A 22,600-nucleotide genomic window follows, 5' to 3' on the forward strand; every position below is an offset into this window, starting at 1 on the left:
CTGTGATTTGGTGAATTTGTTACATTTCACTTTACATCATTTCTTTCTATATTTCCTTTTGTGATAGGGAACGGGGACGCCCCTCTTGCAATCTATCAGTGCCTGCACCAACTTTATCCTTTCTGGGGCATTTTCTCACCAGACTGACAGTCCTTAAGACAAGTATGCAGTTAAGCTGCTAAGGTAAGTCTTATGATATTAGAACTTCTTCTTCCCAGATATACCTCATTTCCTTCTGCCTTGTTGCGTTGACCAAACACAAATCTAAACCAAATAGCTCCTCTCTCTCCTGCCCCCGGCCAGGGGCTTCCTTGTACCCTCTCCCCAACCCAGGTAGGAGTCCCGTACCTGCCCAGTAAGCTCTCAGTAAGTGGTGGCTGGCAGGGCCTTTCCCCATGGGGGAGGTATTCCCTTGTGGTTTGGGTGTGTTTGGGGATGGGTGGGAAAGAGGCACAAAGAGATCGTGAAAAAATGTTATTTTCTCCTCTGTGGCTTAAGGCCTTTCTGAAGTTTTCTTCTGAGATAAAGATGGGGCTTCAGTGCAAAATCCTGAGGTGCTGCTAACATATTCTGGTTCCAAGAAAGTGCTGCTGTTATTTTGAGTAGTTTTGATACAACCAAATCAAAGTGAAGATTTGAAATAGCTTTTCTGAAAGCCCAAGCTGAAGTCATAAATTATTCTGCACCATGATTCGTTCTGATAGTAAAACCATACCTCTTTGCCTGACATCGCTGAAATGTGGAAAAGTGAAAGTTAAAAATAAAATGAAACATTTAAATCTTGGCTGTTGAGAACCTCAGATAGACATCAAGGCCAGTCGATAAAAGCCTCTATCAATTAGGCTTCCACGGTTATCATCAGATATTGGTTTATTAGCAATTGCACAGGTGCAGGGTTCCGGTATTAAGAATCGGAAGGGATAAGAAAAATTCAGGGAAGTACCATAAATTGAGAAGCAAGGGTCTGGGGCTCCGAGGTGCACTTGAAGGCAGAGCACGGGACAGTGGTGGTGCTACGGCCTCGTGTAATATCATAGGAGAAATATCTCTACAGCATAAGAGTTGGAAGTTTTCCTTTTTTTTTACCCCCTTTATTTGAGTTAGAAAGTGTTGATTTCACACTGTGGTGAGTGTTTTCCATCAGTTTCTTGGTGGGTGTATTTCGTGTTAAGAAAAAGGAACAGCAAAAACCAGCAGTGGTCGCTTCCATCAGTGGATGAGCAGGCCCCCCCTGGCACCGGTGACTTCTCGGAGCACTGGGTCTCCCCTAGGCACGGTGACAACCCACAGGCTTCCGGGTCCCGGGCTTCCAGACTGAGCTGTTTGGCTAGTTCCTTCTACAGCATATCGCCGGCAGGAGCAATTTTTGGTTCCATAGCTGTTTGGTTGGGAAAACAAGCCTGCAGTTGCCAGTAAGGTTTAGAATCTGCCTGCCAGATAAGGGAATGTCTGCGAAGACTATTTTCCCTCTTGGGAGGCAAAACACAGATGGAGGAGTTAGGAGCCTTACAATATTTAGCTGCTACATTGATGGTGAGGATTCTGCCACGCGGATGCTCACAGTTTTGGAAGGCCCAGTTTAGCATCCATGCCGCAGGCCTCAGATAGGGGAGAAGGGTAAGACTGGCTTCCTCCGGGGGCAGTGAGTACACCAGCTTGTTCTGGAACATTCCACTCTGCTTGCCTCCCGAGATGGAGGAGGTGCTGAAAGGTGCCATTTCCCCTGATCCCAATTGGGATGGGTAGGGAAGAGAAGGATGAACTACCTGCCCAGGTGCCTGGCAGGGTAGAGACTGAGGGGGAGGAAGAGAAGGGACATGTGTGTCCTCTGGGAATGAGACACAGATATCCTTTGGATGGGCTTCTTGGACTCTGTAGAGTAGACAGTAGCTCCAGCCTCATCAGATTCTCTGACACAGAGGGATGCATTTTATTTTATTGATTTATGTATTTTCATAGAGATGGGGTCTCGCTCTGTCACCCAGGCTGGAGGGCAGTGGTGCAGTCATGGCTCACTGCAGCCTTGACCTCCTGGGCTCAAGCAATCCTCCCGCCTTGGCCTCCCAATGTATTGGAATTACAGGTGTGATCCACTACACCTGGTCATGGTATGCATCTTAAAAAATTAACTACCCTGGCATGCTCTTGGGCCTCCTAGAAGATAAAGAACAATTATGTGTTCTGTGGGATTGGCCACATAAAGGTAGGGAGATTTTCCCAGACTGGAAATATACATCCTGGAATAATTTCTGGGTCACATGAACTGAACTGGAAGGAGGATTGAAACTTTATATCCAAAAACAAATTTTGTCCCCTGGAGACCAAGAAAGGGGGCAAGTATTAGAAACAGGCAGAGAACATGTGGGCACCATCCTCCCTGCCTCTCGCTGACTTTCAGGCTCCAGACCACAGGCTTCTTGGGCCCTGAAGTTGAATCCTGCCCCACGTAGTCTGGACCTTGGATGAGCTGGTTAAGAATGGGTTGGAAGTGGGTTAATTCAGCCCCAGAGCCTTTTCTGGACTTTCAGAGTTTCCTGCTGGGACTCTTGCTGCTTCTCTTCATCAATGCCCTCCTGATTCTTTGCACTGGACACTCGTCCTTTTGGAGTCTTATGTATTAGGCCCTGTTTGTGATGCTGTAAAGAAATACCTGAGGCTGGGTGATTTATAAAGAAAGCAGGTGTATTTGGCTCATGGTTCTTCCGGCTGTACAAGCATGGCGCCAGCATCTGCTCAGCTTCTGCAACTGCATGATGGTGATGCATCATGGAGCTTTTACTCATAGTGGAAGGTGAAGGAGAAGCAGGAGCATCACAGGGTGAGAGAGGCGGCAAGGGAAGGGGTGGGAGAGGTCTCAGACTCTTTCAAACAACCAGATCTCATGTGAGCCAACTGAGCTCCACCTCCTGTCAGTGGCTGCATTAGATTTTCATAGGATCCCAGGCCCCATTGTGAACTGTGAATGTGAGGGATCTAGGTTGCGTGCTCCTTATGAGAATCTAATGCCTGATGATCTAAAGTGGCACAGTTTCACCCGAAACTCTCACTGCCTCCCGATCCATGGAAAAGTTATCTTCCACAAAACTGGTCCCTGATGCCAAAAAGCTTGGGGACAGCTGGCTTAAGCATCTACCTGCCTCTGTCTCCCAAAGTGCTGAGATTACACATGTAAGCCACTGTGCCTAGCCCAGAGTGCCACCCTTAAGCACTGATTACATAAACATTGAGGCAACCATTGGTAACTGAATGAATCACACGCATCAGACAATGATTTCATGTCCCACCACAATGTAGATTTCCAGACAGCTCTTTGCAAAGATTGGAGGCAGAATTTCGGGGCATGGTTGTCCAGCCTTCTGTAGCTTTATCCTTTAGAAAGACCTCATATTCGGGTTGGGAGGCCCAGTGACTTCCAGAAGGAAAGGCACTCGGAGCCTATAGAACCCTCCTTTTATGTAACAGACACACTGTGTCCCAGGCATCTGTAGGACTCTGGGGACTCTGGGCAGTCTGCACTTCAGGCGCTGATCCTGCGGTGGGCTGGGCTGTCCCGAGTCAGCCCCTGTCCTGGTACAGATGAGTGAGTCAACATCCTTCCCGCGGCAGTAATTACCTTAGTTAAATGCTGCAGGAGAGGTACTTTGGGAGCACAGAGGAGGGAGTGAATAATTGTAATTTCTATGTGATAATGATGATAAGCCCTGCACATGTGTATGGGGCTTTGCATCATATTCGATCTTCACCACGAGATCTCTGGGCTTTTGGAAGAAAAGATCCCAGCAAACTCCTTTGTAGTTGCTGAACGAGGTCGGTGTGTAAGGTCCCATGGCGGACACTTTCCCAGGGAGAAAACCAAAATCAGAGATAATTTTAACTCTAGAGAGAAGATAGAGTGGAGCTCATTCTGGCGTGTGCATTTCTTGGTATCATCTCAATTAATCCTCCCAAAACGCTTAGCAGGTAGTAGATAGTATGATTCGTTCCGTTTCCCAGATGTGGGATCTGAGGCCAGAGAAGTGGCCTGCCCCAAACCTGGGAAGGCCAGGTCTGAGCATAGCTCTTCCTGACCTCAGAGCCTGATCCCTTTTTCCTGCCTCAAACCTGGTGGTTCGAGCATGGTTCTTCCCAATTTTAGAGCCTGAACTCTTAGCTCTTGCACTGGGTACAATGTTGGACAAGACAGACAAGGGCCCTGTCCTCAGAGGACTGATATTATGGAGGTTGAGGGTGGGGAGCAGTAAACAAGGAAACCAGTGGATACGATGACATCACAGAGCAATAAATGCATGAGAAAATGAAACAGGAGAATGGGTGGGGAAGGAGAGGGGTAGTATCTGTACTTGAGAGAGGGTAGGTGGTCAGGGGAGGCCCCCCGAAGGAAGGGACGCTGGCAGCTAGAGGTCTGGAGGACATGGAGGGGCCAGAGCAGGGTGAAGTTCTGGGAAGAGCATTCGAGCAGAAAGAACAGCATGTGCAAAGGCCTCATGGTGGGGAAGAGCGTGGCATGTCTAAGGGACAGCGTGTAGGCCAGTGTGGCCAGACAGTGATCCCTGGGGAGAGGATGGGTGGGGTGGAGGGCCTTTATCAGGCGTGGCTTTGTAGGCCATGCTGAAGAGTGTGAACTTTCATGTTTAACCAGAGGGAGTGTCTTGAGAAACTCTCCCTTTTCAGGTGTGGAGATGCTCCTAGGTGCCAGGAATGAGTGGCTTGGATTGGCTCTTGGTGGCCTTCATTTTCCTCTGGAGGGATGAGCTGGTGACTTGTCCAAAGCTGGGAATTAGGGATTTCAGGCTCTTTGGTGCAAGAAAGATGGACAGCAGCACTGGGGAACCTGCCCTTGAAGCAGCAGGGCCCATGGCAGCTCCTCAGGCCCCGGCATGAGCTTTCGTGCAGCCCCAGGAGGCCTGAGCCTCCCAGCTATGGGTGCTTGGGGAGAGGGACAGGCAGAGGGCTTCTGGAAGGTATCACAGGCCGCTTAACTTCTCTCACCTCAGATCCCACGTCAGCCCACAGGGTCCAGCTGGGCTGCCCTGCCCAACTATTGCTCACCTCTTCCTTGTACAGACTGTGCTTCTTCCTTTGATCAGGGAGCCTTGGTCTGGCTAAGTCTGTGCCCAGAAGAGAAGAGTGACCCTCAGGGAGTTGCAGACATCTCCTGTTCACTGCAGGGAAACTGGTCATTATGGGTCATCATGCATGCAGGGTGAGTTTAAGGGTGAAGAGTCTTGGTGGTTATAGTTTAGGTCTCTTTCCCTTGGGTAGTGTAGGTATTATTGCCAAGTGGTACTCTCCTCCTGAATTCTAGATCATTCCTAGGCTCATGGAACCCTTGGGCTAGCAGAAACCTTTATGATCAAAGCCATCTTCCTTTTATGGGTGAGAAGACTGGGGCTCAGAGAGGGTAAGGGACTGGCCCAGGATCACACAGCAAGTCATTAGCAGAGCCAGAACCAGAACCCACGCACTTATGTTTGTGTCCAGCTCAGTTCTCACCTGAGCACAGTAGGCCCTCCTCACCTCCCCTGGGATGCCCAGGCAGATCCAGACAGCTTGGGGGCCACTTGTGGTAAACTGAGGCTCCAGCTTGTGTCTGGGTGGTGGGGTTTGTGTCTTTTTCATCTCAGTAGCTCTCACAGCCCTTAGGACCGTTTCTGGCCCACTGAGTGGTTAGCAATCACTTGTTGTGTTGATTGACTAGCCCCCTTGCTTCTGAAACTTGTAATCATTAGAACTTGCTGCATTTTGGTTTAAGCAAACCAAATATATGACAAATCCACATTTCTTTCTGAATTTTCTGACATGCAGGAATGGCAAGACCCAAGGTCTGCCCAAGTCTAACTTATGCCAACACTCAGGATGCAATCAGGCCAGGATGCTGGCTGTGAGTTTCTGGTATCTGGAGAAGTGATTTCGGATGCCCTTCAGGGATTCCAGCAGGCCCATTTTAGGGTCAGACCATGAAAGTTTTGGACAAAGACAATCAAGGCTGAAGCAGCTCAGCCTGGGGCAGGTTTTGGACTCTGCTCCTGATGTGTTCTTATGGCCCACCCTGTCACTGTGTGACCTGGGCAGGTCTCTTCCTGGAGCTGTCATAACCCCAAATTTAGAGTGCAATTGGTAAATGCATGGAGCTGAGTGTGCACACAGCAGCCTGGGGAAAGCTGGCCCATCAAAAGGGACCGCCACTACCACCTAGCTTCCATCCATTACAGCCGCCTAGGAGTGTGGGCCGAGTTTGTCCAGGTTTTCAGTTTTAAAAGAAAAGTCAGAAAAAGAGGAATCCAGTTCTTTTTAAAATTTTGTCTCTGTTGTTGGTAACAAATTCAAGTTTTCAAAACACTTTCTGTAAACATAAGTGTGTGTGTGGACTGGCTGGAGCTGGGGCCTGTATTTGGTGATTCCTGAGCACAGGGGCAGACACAGCGCGCATGGTGTGGGGAGGGCTCTCTGCAAGGATTGTCCAGTGCCGCCCTGAGCTGCCCCCGGGACAGCCTGGTCTGGAGCGTATGAGGTGCAAATGGCTTGGAGCATTGCAGGTCCCTGGCCCCACGCTTCTCCTGGCCCTGAGTTCTCATGCTGCTGAATACGGCTGTGCCACGGGGAGGCCAGCGTTCCTTACTGCATGGGTATGCCATTGCTCAGATGTGGGCAGCGATGCAGAAGTCCCTGTCTTCTGGGGGAGGCAGTCAGGATGCCCCTCTGCAGGCATCTGGTTCCACCTTCCTTCTTGTCTCCCCAGCACCTGAGTTACAGGGTGCCCACCCATCCTACCAATGTCGGCAGTGGGGATGAGGGAGGGGATGGCCAAGTTCCATCCTTGTGGGGAGTTGGACAACCCCTCCCCACACCACTTGGGCAAGGGCTGCTTGGAAAAACACTTCTGCCTCCTCTGAGTCCGATTCTGCCCTCACGTGTGGCTGATCCACTGACTTTTCTCCCCTGCATTTGGGAAGCAGCGGTCCTGATCCTCCGCCATGCTGAGCGAAGCTTTCTCTGGGCTGCAACTCGACAGGGGCAGTTGACCCAGGGCCTGCATTGACCCTGGGACAGGCAGAAGGACAAGATGCTTTCTGTGGTATGAGGCCACCTGCTGAGTGAGAGAAAGTGTCAGGGCTGCCCTGCCCACCTATTGCTCACCTCTTCCTGGTCCAGACTCTGCTCCTTCCTCAAAGGGAGCCAAAGACCTCAGCTTCCCCCATATGAAGAGTCTGCGGGTCAGAGAGGCAAGCAGGTGGCCCAGCATCTTCAGAGCTGGGGGAGGAGATTGGGGCAGGCCCCCAGATAGCTGCTGAGCATTTCCTTCTACCGAAAGTACCATGCAGCGAGCTTGGGCGTAGTGAAAGTGCTTGGGACGGGGTCGGCTCGGCTCCGGGCCTCACTTCCTGTTGGCCCCTGCCCGGCTCCCTTGTTTTCTGTACCCTCCCTTCATCCTGTTCACATGCAACATGGAGTTTCTGTGTGTGTAATATTATTTGTTTTTATTTCTGTAATCCCTTTATTGTTTGCACAACTGCTGTCAGACTGTTGCCTGAAAGTATCACAGGATAATTGCAGAACGCCTGCATAAGTAATTTCTTATGAAATCGGGCCTTGTCTGCATATAAAATTGTTTTTCGTTGCTGCATGCATGGACTTTATTATATCGAGGCTATTTACCGGGCTTGCACCTTTCCCACAGGCCACAGAGATGGCAGTGTCTGACGCCGGGAAATAATGAAACACGATCAGTATTCTTTTTTGGTCAGATGACATTTCTGGAAGGTGACAGTCGGTCCGACGCGGTCAGAAAGAGCCTGGCCTTGGAAGGAGGGAAGGAGTTTGCTGAAATGGGGACTTGGGGTCCGGCTTCCCAGGCTTCTGCTGGGGAAGGCCACTGGCTAAGCCCGCCTTGCACTGGGCATTTCTTCCAACCACGTTTTTGCGATATTAATGGTGTGTGGTAGTGAAAGAAATGTGTTTTATTCTCGAGTCTAACCCTGCTGTTATCAAAGTAACTTCCAGCTTATTAGCGACAAAGGACTTTTCTCCTCTCTGCTGCCCTGTTCGCCAGGGCTTCCTGAATTAAACTGCTGTTTCCTGTCCTTTATATGCATGACCACATCTGGGTAGCCTGCTCACAGCCCTGCTGCTTAATAACAATCACCTTCCCTTTCAGTCTCTGTTGATTGTTTCTAATTCACTCTGACAGATAGTGCCTGACAACTTGCCGGCTTTTCCCTCCCTCCGTGACCTGAAGTTACTCACAGCACTTATATAGTCTGTCATTTTTAATATTTGATTTCATTTTAAGTTATGTGTTTTACTGAGAAGATGAAACCAAAAAAAAGGGGGACTTGTAATGGAACATAAATTTAACCCTTCTTGCCATTCGGCACCCGACGGGAGAACTCTCCCTGTGTGCCTGGGCGACAGCTTCTCCTTTTCTGGAATCCCTGATGCTGCTGCTGGATTTTCTTCTCTTTCGTTCTTTCTTTTTTTCTCTTTTTCTTTTTTCTTTTCTTTTTTTTTTTTTAAGCCTTCTTTTTTTCATTTCTGGAAACAAAAGCTTCATGTCATATTTTTTTTCCCTTTAATGGGGCTTGATTACTTTATAGAGCTAATTATGGTGCTTTTTGCTTTGTAATGAGGGTCCAATTGTTAGAGCTTTGGGGGGCTTTACTATGGAGGGAGAGCATCCAGGGAGAGGCCTGGCGAAGTGGAAATGACTGGCTTCCATGAAGGCGTCAGACACGCGCCATGGACCTTTCTTTTTGGAGGTCTTTCTCTTTGTGCCAGCTGTTGGTGCAGAGAAATGCCACTTCTCTCTGGGCTTGGCATGTGCCACTCAGAGTAGGACCTTCCAAAGAGTGGGGACCAGGTGGGTGGTGGGGTTGAGCCTGGACGTCAATTTCTTCTGCCACGTTCACTCTGAATCTGCCCCTGCGGGCGGCCTGGCAAGGCAGGCGTCCTCCGGGGTGGGGTGGGTGGGGCGGGCATCCCACATCACTTCAGGGTCCACTCCGCTGTGACTTTGCCTTTTGTTTGACATAAGACAAAGGCTCCTGTGTCCCTCTTGGCCCTTCAGAGGTCGAGAGCTGTGAGGCCGTGCATTAGGTCAGCTTTGCAAATAGACACCACCAACTAAAAAAAGAGGCACATTAACCCATGATGCCTCACTGCTGCTGCTGGTCCTACTGCGGGTGTCTGTTTCGCACAGTGGGGCACGGGCAGTTGAGAAAGTGCAGGAAGAGAGATCTGGGTTGGATCTCAGTTTCAAACATTTCAACTTCACCATCATCCATGGCCCAGCCTCCCTGGGACCAAAGGTCCTCTGAGTCTGGGAGCTGCCACTCTCAAGGCCCTGTCCAAGTGTTTTCAGATACTTGCAGTGGCAATTGTGCCAGAGGCAGAGGTGTGCCAGTCCTCCAGGCAGAGGGGGGCGACTTTCCTAGTGAGCTCCACAAGATGAGAGCTGCATCTCAACACTTTGTTGTAAAGGTAGTCGGCTGGGAACAGTGCAATGCAGTCTGGTCCTCTAGGAGGCCACTTTGCAGAAAGTACTAGGTTTGGACTCCAAAGAAGCAAAGGGCCTCCAGGTGGGCTGGCTCCACTGTCCATGGTTCAGACATTCCGGCCACTTCCCTGCTGTTCTACGACTCTTGGGTCCAGGCCTGTGGAAGGAAGTCCTGTAAGGGCCAGCCACTCCTGTCTTGACCCAGCTACTCCCACCGTGACTCATTCGCCTGGAGAGTTTCCTTTGCCAAGCCTACTCCTTCAAGAACCTTGGTGCTACCGCTTTCCCTGGGCACTGTGGGTGAACTGAGGAACTGGTGCTTAGTGAGGACTTTGCTCATTGCTTCCTCGTCTTCTTCCAAAGGGGGTGAAAAAAGGCAAGAACAGTGATCTATTTTGACAATTTCTCAGCGGTGCTTGTATATTTGGAAAGCATTGCCTTTGTTTTGAGACATGTTATTTATTTATTTATTTTTTTTGAGACAGGGTCTCCCTCTGTTGCCCAGGCTGGAGTGCAGTGGTGCGATCTCGGCTCACTGCAACCTCGCCCCCTGGGCTCAAGTGATTCTCCTGCCTCAGCATCCCAAATAGTTGGGACCACAGGCACACGCCACCATGCCTGGCTAATTTTTGCATCTTTGGTAGAGATGGGGTTTCACCATGCTGCTCAGGCTGGTCTTGAACTCCTGACATCAAGTGATCTGCCTGCCTCAGCCTCCCATATTGCTGGGATTACAGGCATGAGCCACTGAGCCCAGTCAAGACGTGCTAATTAAAACAAAAAAGGAGGGTCATGCAAAAAAAGCAAAATAGACACAAACCATTGCCTTTCTGCAAGAGTGAGTCAGTGGAGAAGTAAGGAGAAAATGGCTTCTCTCTTTCACTGACCCAGGTAGTCTCTATTTATTTATGTTTGTGGAGATGGGGTCTCCATCTGTAGTTGTCCAGGTGGGAGTGCAGTGGTGTGATTGAATTTCACTGCAGCCTCAAACTCCTGGGCTCAAGTGATCCTCCCACCTCAGCCTCTCAAGTAGCTAATATTACAGGTGTGCACCACCGTGCTCGGCTCATTCTTTTATTTTATTTTTTATAGAAATGGGGTCTCACTGTGTTGACAGGCTGGTCTTGAACTCTTGGCCTCAAGCAATCCTCCCACCTCATCTCCCAAAGCTTTGGGATTACAGGTGTGAATCAGTATACCTGGCCCACCCAGATGGTCTTTATGTTCCTGGGAATGGACCAGGTGAGACAGAAAATAGGGGAAGAAATATATGTTGTTTTTAAAGTTTTTTCCAAATCCCTCAATAGTTGTAACCTTCTGGGGGACACAAGGCCTTCCTTGACATATGTCATGAGTGTGTGTGGGTGTGATATGGACTGTCAGCAGTCTTTGGCAGTGATGTTGATTCTCATCAGCCAGGAGGACCCTTTCCTTCACCCAAGCACAGTGAATCTGGGCTGAAAGGACCCAGTGCCATGAGGAAGAATACATAGAGGGACACCAGGACCGCCATTCCCTTTTGCTTTTAGGAGGGCAGTGGAAATAGGATCTTTTTTGTTTCATTTTGTTTTTTTGAGACGGACTCTGGCTCTGTCACCCAGGCTGGAGTGCAATAGTGTGATCTCGGCTCACTGCAACCTCTGCCTCCTGAGTTCAAGCGATTCTCCTACCTCAGCCTCCTGAGTAGCTGGGATTACAGGGGCCCACATCCATGCCCAGCTAATTTTTGTAATTTTAGTAGAGACGGGGTTTCGCCACGTTGGCCAGGCTGGTCTCAAACTCCTGACCTCAAGTAATCCACCCCCCTCAGTCTCCCAAAGTGCTGGGATTACAGGCATGAGCTGTGGCGCCCGGCCGGAAATAGGATCTGAAAGAAATTTCAATATTTAAGGTTTAGCCTCCAGCAGGCAAAATCAAGCTTTTTTCTTTCTCCTCCCCACAAAGGACTGCTGGGCTTACCATTGGTTCTTGTTTACGAGTGTAAGAGGCCAGGGGCAGTGGCTCACACCTATAATCCCAGCACTTTGGGAGGCCGATGTGGGCAGATCACAAAGTTGGGAGTTTGAGACCAGCCTGGCCAATACGGTAAAACCCCGTCTCTACTAAAAATACAAAAATTAGCTGGGCGTGATGATGCATGCCTGTAGTCTCAGCTACTTGGGAGGTTGAGGCAAGAGAATCGCTTGAACCTGGGAGGCAGAGGTTGCAGTGAGCCGAGATTGTGCCACTGCACTCCAGCCTGGGCAACACAGCGAGACTCCATCTCAAACAAAAAAAAGAAAAAAAGACTGTGAGAGAAATTGGGGTTTGAAATTAAGGAAAGACTTTGATGTGGCTCTTGTGCAGCAGGTCTTTATCTATTACCTGGTGGGCTGCAACAAGGTCCCTAGAACTCTAGGCTGACAAGAGGAGGGGGACACATTATTTCCCGACCTATTGCCCACCTGCCCAGAGTGCCGCAATCCAGATCTTCTGTGCACCCAGCATCGGCAGCATGTATGTTCAGTTACCATTGAGGTCTGGATGACCCTCGGTAGCACTGCTGTTTTGATCCCTTGAGTTTTCTCAGGAGGCAGGCTATCACCAGGGCTGTGGATTCGCGGGGCCCTGAGAATTCATTGACAACTGCGCCTAAAAGAACGTTGCCTGTAGGGAAGTAAGGTGCACACTTTTTCAGTACACTCTGAGCTGGCAGAAGCATACAGAGACCCCGGCTACTCTACCCGGAACCACCATCCTAGGCAATGATGGGCTACAGCTACAGAGGGGAAAAACCTACACATCACAAACCACATCGCAAAGTAGAACACAACCAGTGTCACCTCCGAGATTCAATGGAGAGCCATGAATTCTCAGGCGAGAGGGAGAGATCAGTTAATAAAAGCAATAAGAATAAATTGTTGACTATAATAAAGAAGCTAATAATTGTTGTGCACTTCCTCTGTGCTCAGCACTGTGCAGTGATTTAAAGAGAGGAAAAACTGGGCTAGTTTTGAGGCTCAGGAAGAGCTTCATGGAAGGGCTGGCCTTGGAGCTGGACCTTGAGGGACCAGGAAAATATTCACCAATCGAGATGGGAGAAGGCAAAAGAGAAGCTTCTTGCAGAAGGCAGGGGTTTGTCAGATGCATTTGCAGATTTGGGAGGGAGAATTGAAGTGGTCATTCCCGGCAGAGGCAAGAGAGGGGGAATCTGGAAAAACCGAGGGCGGATAGGTATGTTGGAGAATGTTAAGCATCTCTGTTTCATTGGAATTAGGATACAGGTATAAGATGTATAGGATATAGCATAAGAGCAGGCAAGAGTGGAGGTGTAGGCTGGAGCCCCACGATGAACAAAGCTGTGTGCCCAATTAAGGTATTTGTGACTCACTGGGATATAGCCAAGAATGGAGCCACTAGAAAACCATTTGCTGAACTGACACAGGGAAAGTGGGAATGGGAGAAAGAGAATCACCCTAGCCAGGCACAGAGGCTCATGTCTGTAATCCCAGCATTTTGGGAGGCTGAGGTGGGCAGATCACTTGAGCCTAGGAGTTCAAGACCAGCTTAGACAACATAGGGAGACCCCAACTCTACAGAAAAATACAAAAATTAGCTGGGCATGGTGGCGTGCACCTGCAATCCTAGCTACTTGGGAGGCTGAGGTGGGTGGATGGCTTAAGCCCAGGGGTCAGTGAGCCAAGATCCCACCATTGCATGCCAGCTTGGATGACAGAGAAAGATCCTGTCTTAAAAAATAACAATAAAAGAGAATCACCCTCACCAGCCTCTTGCAGAACTCGCTGTTGCCTTTCTCTTGATTGAGGCTTATAGTGACTGCAGGAAGAAAGATGGAAATTGGGACAGGCTAAGTTTGGGGTGTCCAGACGGTGTTCAGCGTGCACAGGGTGCATTGCAGGCAGTCCCAGCACGCTCTCAGGCCAGGGCATGAACTGTACACAAGCAAGGTGGCCTTAAGATAACAGCAAAAAGTGATGACTCTTTAGAAAAGAAAAACACCCTTTATATTCATCAGGGTCATATGTGTTTTTCTTTTCATATGTATACAAAAGAGGTACTTTGGGTGATAAAAGGGGTATATGCCAATGTGAAGAGCAGGGAAGAACAATGGAACAATTAGCAGATTCATCAGTTCTCCTGCTTATACTTCAGTTCCAAGAGTAAAATGTTAGTTTGTTCAACTCTGCGCATTACGCCTTGATCACAGTGTGAAAAGTGTTGACTAAGCTTAGCTTCCTGGTCGGAGGGTCAAGACCCGTGGCTTTTAAACATGCTTATATGAAATCCAAACATTCATGGTCACTGGTGATCTGAAATCAAGGCACAACTTATGAAACGAACATGTAATTATCTTGTTTACTCAGGGTATAAATAGAGTTCATGCATTTTAAAATTTTTCTTCCTGATAAGGACTTTCGCCAGCATTTGGTCTTTAGATAGGCATGTGCTCTCTCTCTCTCTCTCTTTCTCTTTCTCTCTGTCTCTCTGATGCTCTTGTTCTTTCTCTTCTTCGTCTTTTTTCTCCTGTCCCTGTTCCTCCCCAAAGTTTCCTTCTCCCCTCCCCTCTCTGTTGTCTTTCTCTCTTCCCTCTCTCTTCCTGCCCCTCTCTCTCCTTTAGAAGGGAAGGGACTGCTAGTGCTTGTTGCCCCTGCAAGAGGCAGGAGCAGCCATTGCAGTTCTTTCTAGGAGTATTTCCTGCTTCCCACACAGCTTTGGTGGGGGAAACATGCTGCCCAGGGAGGCTGTGGTGTGCTTGAACATACCGTTGCCACTTCTACGAATGCGGGCAAGGGCTACGAAGCCCACGTCTGTCTCGGACAACCCAGCTGACCACCAGGTCCTGTGTAGCAAGGACTCCCATGGAGGTAACCTTCCCAGGCACTCCCTGCGGGGGCTCTGCTTCTGCAGGGAGTGGGAGGGCTGACTCCTTAGCTCTAAACTGACCACTGCCAGCATTCTCACACCTAATTTTGGAGTTTTTCCAGAGTGAGAACCACCTGCTTGTGGACTTTAATAGTTTTTAAGTAGGCACACTTTTTCCCATAACATATTATATTTAGCTTTGTCCTGGATAATAATAGCCACTAAATCTCTGGTTGAATTTGCCAGTTATGTATTTTTCATATCAAACATCAAAAGAGTTATATAAGCCTTCATTTTTTTAAAAATAGGAGTTTCTCTATGTATCATCTGAAATCTTGCTATGTGTCTGGTGATCTCTGTGAAACTTTGGGGCACTGTTTGGGATTTTCACATCTAGCCGGGTTCTTGGAATCTAGTGCAAGGAAGTCACCCCCCCCAAACCCCTGAGGAAGCCCCATGCCAACTCCTCCAGCCCACAGCAAGTTCTCCTCTATCTTCGTGGTCCTTTCCTTTGAATCCCTAATTGCCATTTAATCTTGTGCCGCTCTGGTCACATCTGACAACACTGTGAGCGGCTGCTGGGCAACGCTTTCTGGCTCTGTCACTTTCCCTTCTAAATTGCAAGACTCTTGAGAGTGGGCACCATGTTCTTCCATGTCAGCCAAAGTGCCCGATCAGTTGAGCTAGCTGTCAGTCTGTCTATCTATCTATTATCTACCTATCATATCTATCTATCTCCCTCTTCCTTCTTTCCTTCCTTCCTTTTTTCCTTCCTTCCTTTCTCCTTCCCTCCTTCCCTTCCTTTTCTGTCTCTAGATCTATCATCTTATCTGTCAATCTATGTATTTAGCATCTCTCTATATACAGATAGATCTATTTACTTTTCTTCCTCTCTAGATCTATTTATCATTTGTCTATCCATCTATCTATCATCTATCTATCTATCTATCTATCTATCTATCTATCTATCTATCATCATCTATCCATCTATCCCCTATTTTCCCTTGCCACTCCCTCTCTTCTCTTTCATCCTAATTGATGAGCCAGGTACTGTTTCTGGCCCTGAGAATGTAGCAGAGAACAAAACAGCCACAGTCCCTGCCCTCTTGTAGCTGACATTCCAGTTGGAGTCAGGCAATAAATACACAAATACTATTCTATAGGAAGAAGCCAGAACACCATTTGTTAGGGCAAATGTCACACCAAGTGTTCAAACAAGGGGATCTGAAGCTGAGGGATTGAGGGCTGACTGAGACTGAGTGATAAGGGAAGGCCCTCTGGGGAGGGGACACTGAGTCCCATGAGGATGGCAGCGCCTGGACAGAGGACACAGCAGGTACAAAGGCCCCAAGGCAGCGACAGGCTGGATGAGTTTGAGGAGCAGAAAGAAAATGCAATAAAAGGATGACGCTTATTTTGTTTCACCTTCGACAAGGGTCAGTTTTTCCATTTCTCACTTGCTAGGGGCAGTGGCCCTTTTTCCATGGAAGAAAGTCTGACCACTCACCTCTGAAAGCCCCTCTGCCACATCCCTTCTGCTGGGGTGCTTGGGACGTTCCTTGCTGTTCCCTTGCAGGGTTGGAGGGCGGGAGGGGAGCGTGCCGTGCTGAGGCCACCGCTGACATGCTAATATTTCATTTTAATCTTGAGTGCCAGGTTACTTCCTGAATGAAGTGTCTCAGACAAGGCTCTAACTTACACGAAATAAAAGAGTTTAATGCTAATTACACATCTTCTGACTACTGAAGCCATATTTATTGATGGTCTAAAAACACCATTGAGGTGGATGGACTGGCTGTCTGTCTTGGCTAGAAATGCACCTGGAGTGCCTTTAGACTCCTTTGCAATTCACACCTGCGTGCCCCATGCATGGCAAAGCCCAGGGCATGTGGACGTGGAGTGCAGGGAGCTGGAGCGATCCTTTTGGCTTTCTCTACCAGGTGGATAGATCAGAGCCTTCAACGCACATTTGATTCAGGAGGTCTGGGGTGGAGCCCGAGCTGCTCACCTTTAGCCCCCGGGAAGTGCTGGTGATGCTGGTCCCATGGCAGCAGCACAGTGAGACTTGAGAGTCTGGAGTAGCTGAGGGGCGAGCACACTCTGATCTTGACTCCTGGCCTCACAGATCACAGGGAATCACACTCACAAGCAGAGCCTTGCACTTCACGGTCTTGCCTACCAGCTCCATCTCTCCCTTCTTTTCCTCCTTCTTGTGTCGCAGTCCTTCCTCCTGCACCTTCCCGTGTAGGTTTTGCTGTGGGCTCTCCAAGGCTAAGCACAGCATTTTCTCACGCTTGTTAAAGTATCCATTGCATGGCTGGACCACCATCTCCTACCCCGTGCCTTGGTTCTGGTTGTCTGAGCTTCATGCCTGGTCTCCCCACCTAGACTTTGAGCCACTCAAGGGCAGAGCCTCTGTCCCTCCTTCCTACTCCTGTCCCTCCTGGGTTCCTAGATTCTTCTTGTGATGACAAGGAGGAAGCATATACTCCCCTACTCTCTGCAAGGAGAGACTCACGGAGGGCAGAGCTGGCTGCAGCAGCCACATGTTGATGGAACGTGGTGGGGTGGGGCCCGAAACACAAGTCGTGGTCTTCCAGTCCATCCTCCAGCTTCTCCTTAGCGTATCTTCTTTTGACCATATCTTTCCTCTCATCAGCATTCTCTGAATGGTGCACACTACGGCTGCAAAACTATAGTTGCCAAATGTGAAGTGTTACCAAATCCTCTCCCTCCATCTGTCTACACAGAAACCTCACTACCTCGCTTGCCTTTGCCCCTTGCAACTGAAGCCACTTATGAGCTCTCTGGCAGCCACACGGACATCCCATTGATGTGCCTGCGAGGGCAACAGCATTTCCATCAGTGGCTGAGGTTGTGACCACCTGGAGAAGGCACCCTGGTGGCTGTCCATGGGGAATGTGGGTTTAATGTTGCTAGAGCTTTGGATTTTTCAAGCAAAAGCAGGAATCTCTATTTTTACTTGAAACTCAACAAATTGATGACCCTTACATATCTTTTCTTAAATTGCCATGTGAGCCACACAAGTTATGAGTTGGTGGAATTCAGCGAGCAGATCTCAAGGTGTGGCCTCTGGTACAAACCAACTGTAGGGAGGATTCCATGGATTCGACAGGGGAGAAGCTCACCAGGTCCGAGGGAGGGGACTGGTGGAGGCTGGGTCCTTAGCCGTTCCCCTTTCTTGGTGAAGGAGTATCACATGGAAAGGGCTTTGAGGACTCAGGAGCCATTTTGCAAATGTAGACCCTGATGTGGCTCTCAGGCCTCAGGAAAACTCATTCTTTACAGCAGCTTGTCTGTAGCCCACCTATAATTAGCATCTGAAATTTCTAAATGAACTGCCTGATCCAGTAAATTTAGCAAACTTGTTGTGAAATGTTATCAAATCGTCTCCCTCCAACTGTCCATGCAGACGCCGCACTACCTTGCTTGCCTTTGCTCTTTGGAACTGAGGCGCTTATGTGCGCTGTCTGGCAGCCACGCAGACATCCCATTTATGTGATCTATAATGAGTTTATTAGTGTTTCACTGCCTTGTTGCTATTAAGTTTTATCAGTTTCAGCTTCAAGAGCACAAGGTTAAATTTTCAATAGAGTTTTCGCAAAGTTTAAGTGGGATTAAGATTGTTAAAAATATGTCCAAATGGTGGAAACATGTATTTGGTTTGATGATACTATTTCTGCCCACTCAAGGATTTTTATCTCTTATTTATAAATGTAACACTTTTCTGAAAACCAGAATGGTAGCACAGGGCTCAGATTTTCTTTTTGCAAATGAAACATGAATGCATTAAATGTGGAGGATCACACTGAAGCTGTGTCAACTGAGTCCGACCCGTCTGCGATTGTGCGGTCTAGATGTTGCTGTCACTGTCCCGGGGTGTGGTTTTGACTGGCTGTTGCTTTGACCTGGCAAATAAAAATTGTAAAGGAAAAGACAAAATTCTTCCACAAATTGCAAAGGGATGAATTATGACATTATTTTCTCCCTGTACCATAAGATAAGCAGGTTCTCCTCTGAAAATACGTGTGTGCATAATTGAATATTATTAACCTGGGTCTGTTCTGTAATTCTTGAGCAATGTTTTTTTTTAGAAGGAAACCAACTCAGGAGTTTCTTCAGTGGCTGCAATCAGAATAAAGTGGTTCCACTTTTAGGTTAAGAGAAAAAAATATAGTAATAGGCTGAGCTGCTATTATGGAAGGTTTATTATTATTGGTACATAAGCTAGCTGGGGGTTTAAGCACAGAGCAGTTGGATAATTTAGCTAGCTCCTGGATCCAATTAAAAAAAATCTATGTTGTGTCCACAGTAGGGGGATGGCCATTGCTGAGAAAGCACTCTAACGTGGATGGTGACACACCTGTGGCATTCTCTTGGTTATACACAGTTTGGGATGCAGAATGCTCTAAATCCTCTCATTACTGCCTTAGAGAAGGCAGACACTTCAAACAGTTCTCCATTTATCTGAGATTACCAGTTAAACTCGTTAAAAAGCAACTATGGCTTGTTCACTCAATTGGCTGTTGGGAAGATTTCCGTGTTCTGTAGCAATGGCAACAGCGTGGCTTTGATTAGTGGAGTGCTATACTTTTTAGGGGAGACCTTTTCTAACTTAATTTATGACTCTGGTTGAATGGCGTCTGTGCTGGGGTATTACGTATTTCCCCAACTATTGTACCTGATGTCAATAAAGGTGCATTTAGGGAAATTTGAACTAAAACCCCAGAGTGTTTTTGTTCTTTGGGGAAGCAATGCGCCATAAACATTTTGAGCTTGAGCCAACAACCTCCCCTGACCATGATTGCAAATTACTGTAGAATGTATGGATTGCTGGTAGAACACTATTTGAGGAAATCTGTATTTTATAGAATGTCACTTTTACACACAATCCAGGCAAAACAGAGGGGAAAAAAGCTAAACAGCAGACAGTATTCTCTTGAATGAAGATTATGACAAAAAATGTTACAAAAATCAAGCTCTAAATATGGCTTTTTATTTAATCATTATTACATCAATCATCAATATCAATACTTAACAGCAAGCTGATAATGTAGTCAGTAGGTGAAACAGCTATTAAAAAGTGTAAAAAAATGATTAATCAGGTACGGGGGGGTATTAATGCCCTCCAATTATTAAATGATAAGTACGTATTTTTGAAAGTGTTTGTTTTTAATAATCAACTGTAATACTAGTTTGCAAAAACGTAATTGCTTCTTAATTTTGCATTTTAGCTTCTTTGTGCTGGGTACAAAGGTAGTATATTTCTGTAGTTATTGTTTGCAGCACTCCGTGTAAAAAATCACGTTCATTTCAAGAAGCTGTTATGGTATTGATTGTGGTAAAGACTTCCATTAACTGACCAATCTAAATCTCATAAGTGATGTCAGGATAGTTATGCATTTGCTTGGTTCAAGTATTCAGCCATTATGTTAGAATGCAGGCAGTGTCTGAATATGGCTGTTAAATTATTTCTAAATACCGAACCAGAACAGCTTAACAGTTCTGCAGTTTGAGACTGACACAAAAATGACAATCTGCCACCTCTTTGTTTTTTAAATATTAACGCTGTATTGGGATAGTATTTTTGGAGTAAAAACCTGTGGCACGAGAGGATAAGTGACATAAACAAAGGCAGCTGGGCTTCATGAAATAATGGAACAATAAGGCCCTTGCAGCCGCTCTCATCACTCCAGTATGTTAATTAGCATTCTGTTGTGGCCGCAACACTGAAAACATGTAATCTGTATTGGTGTACAGTACAGCTGTGAACACACATTCTTTTTTGTGAGTCCCTGGAGTTAGCCTTGCCATTGGCATATGCGTTTGGGCCAAAAGTCAAGCCATCACCACTAAAATAGCACACCATAGCAGCAAAATGTCATTTGTCTTTTCTTGTTTTTTTTTTTTTTTTTTTCTCCCTTCAATGCCACATGCTATCCAGTGATGTAATCTAGTATCACTGCATCTGCCTCCCTGCTCTATTTTTGCAGGAGGGTATCTGGATATCTGTAGGGGAAAGGAGGGGGCATTGCCAGCCAGCAGGAGATGGAAAAGGCAGCGGCCCCAAAAGAGTCAAATTAGAAAATAAATTATTTCTTTTTGCATTATATATTTAAATGCATATATAGAGAATATATATATGTATATGCATATATAGAGAATATATATATATATATGCATATATATATGTGTGTGCGTATATATATAGAGAATATATATACATTGAAGAATCTATGCATTTAATATCTGCCACCTTTTTGCATAGATTCTTCCTTAAGTGTCATGAAACTAGAAACTGCTTCTTGTTTTCGTAAGGTGAAAGAAGGGCAGTTAATTTCAGCATCAAGGCTTGGAGGAAATGAGACCTAAGAAAAAAGAATCAGAGTAAACTTTACCCTTATTTATCATTTCTATTTAGAACAGGGTTGAGAGTCTCATGCATGTACTTAGGATGGGATTGGCTCTTCCCATTTCAGAGCTGACAAAACTGAGGCTGAGGCATGGTCCAAAGATGGGCCCTAATTGCGGGGCCCTTCTGGCCTCTGTCTGTAGAGAGAGAGTGAAAACAATTGGTCATTTTGAGGGAAAGGGGTTAGCACCAGTGAGCAGAGGCAGTTAGTAGCTGGGAGCAGTGACTCCAGCCTTCAGAGGCAGGACTCAGAAAGGCCTCTCTTGTGTGATTTTGCTGCTCACACGTGGCCTGCTGGGAGCCGCCCCTGGTACTGCCGGGACACAGCCCTGGGATCTTGCTGAGGCCAGCTTTGGAACAGGGGAGGTGAGTCTGGAGAAGAGAGTTTCCACGTTGTCATCATAGGATCTGGACTCAAGTGACCAAAATCTTGCTTGGATTTTTACCTGATGAAGTTTGGCTTGAAAAGTGAAAATGGTTCCATTTCCATTTTCCCTGTTCTCAAGGTAATTCAGCTTTCTTTGTGTGTGCATGTGTGAGTGTGTGCAAGTATGTGTGCGTGCAGTCTCCCCAGCATAGAACACCCACACACGCACACACACACATGCAGACACGCACATACTCATGCATGGACTCTTGTTCACGAAGTACACACCCTTTTGCAAAATAATTTTTGAATAAAAAATTCTAGCCCTTTAAATTTATTATAATTTAGAAAGGGACCATCCGATGGTTAAAACTTTTCCTATATTTCCTACATTAATTCTCTCCGTCACCCGCCCCCCCATCTAATCTGACTGTACCAAAAGATTTGAAAACAAATCAAAAACACCAACCAAACAAACAAAACAACCCACCTGCTTCTAAAGTAACTTTCAGACTCCCTGGGCAAAGCTTTTTCTTGTCTTTTTCTGAAAGATGAGCATGAATTCTGAGCTCCAGATTTTGCTTTTAATCTGTCTCCAACCTAATTGAAAAATTACCCCACCACACAAAGAAAACTCCGCATCGGGATCACCATGCTGATCCAATTGGGTTCTGCTTTTGACTTTAGAGAAATCAGATTGTCTGGCAATTTGGTGACATGCTTGAATGTCCACCTGGGAGAAGACTAGGTTAAAGGTTAATAGCACTTGTGCTTTTCTTCCCCCCCCACCTTTTTTTAAACTCCAGTAGAACGGAACTCTTCCCCACTGGCCAGGCCCTCATCCTGAATCCGTTGTCCAGCCCGGAGGTCTTCTGAGAGATCTCAGTTGGTACCTTTCCTCTGACTTGTCCCTGTGAGGTAAGGCAGGGCTGACACTGAGATTTTAGTTCTGTTGTTCTTTTTTTTTTTTTTTTTTTCCCTAGAAATTCACACCCCCCACCCCTTGGTTAATGGCTCTTTAAATATTGAAATGCCTGGAAAAACAAAACAAAATAAAATAAAACGCAGCCTGTCAAAGAAATAAGAACAACAACAACAAAAATGTTGATATCTTTTAGAATCTGTCTTCCTAGTGGTAAAAGTATATAATTAATAGGAGAATTTTCCTCCAGATGTGGCTATACTATAATAGAGCCTTATAAATGCTACAGAAAGAGAAATTGCTTGGAACGAAGGCGTCCTCAATGAGAGCACACCTGGGTCTGACAAAGATTGCATTTAGGGACTGCTGTGCTATCACAACGCAGAGAAAGACCAAGTCTCTGGGAGCAGCTGGAGAGAAAGCCCCGGCAAATCTGCATGCAAATAGCAGCACATTGTTAACTTAATCAGATGCCGAGGAAAGATGTGCCAGAATTCCAGGATGATCTATACACACGGAGGA

General features: G+C 47.0%; 1 protein-coding gene across 14 annotated transcripts in view; it reads left to right on the top strand.

The window, feature by feature from the left end:
- Positions 1-22,600, top strand: part of ZNF536 (zinc finger protein 536) — a 487,963-nt gene that overhangs the window by 127,404 nt on the left and 337,959 nt on the right. For 8 of the 14 annotated variants that reach the window (XM_055235799.2, XM_055235800.2, XM_055235798.2 and 5 more), the window contains one exon: positions 68-183. The exons of 4 other annotated variants lie outside the window; for them this stretch is intronic. The gene's annotated coding sequence lies outside the window, so the exon portion shown is untranslated. Of the gene's footprint in view, positions 1-67; positions 184-20,645; positions 21,296-22,600 lie in introns of those variants that run through there. 2 more of the 14 variants (XM_055235804.2, XM_055235808.2) reach the window with 2 other exon arrangements.

This window comes from Symphalangus syndactylus, chromosome 13, assembly GCF_028878055.3.
Source record: "Symphalangus syndactylus isolate Jambi chromosome 13, NHGRI_mSymSyn1-v2.1_pri, whole genome shotgun sequence".
In the NCBI taxonomy this organism is placed as follows: Eukaryota; Metazoa; Chordata; class Mammalia; order Primates; family Hylobatidae; genus Symphalangus; species Symphalangus syndactylus.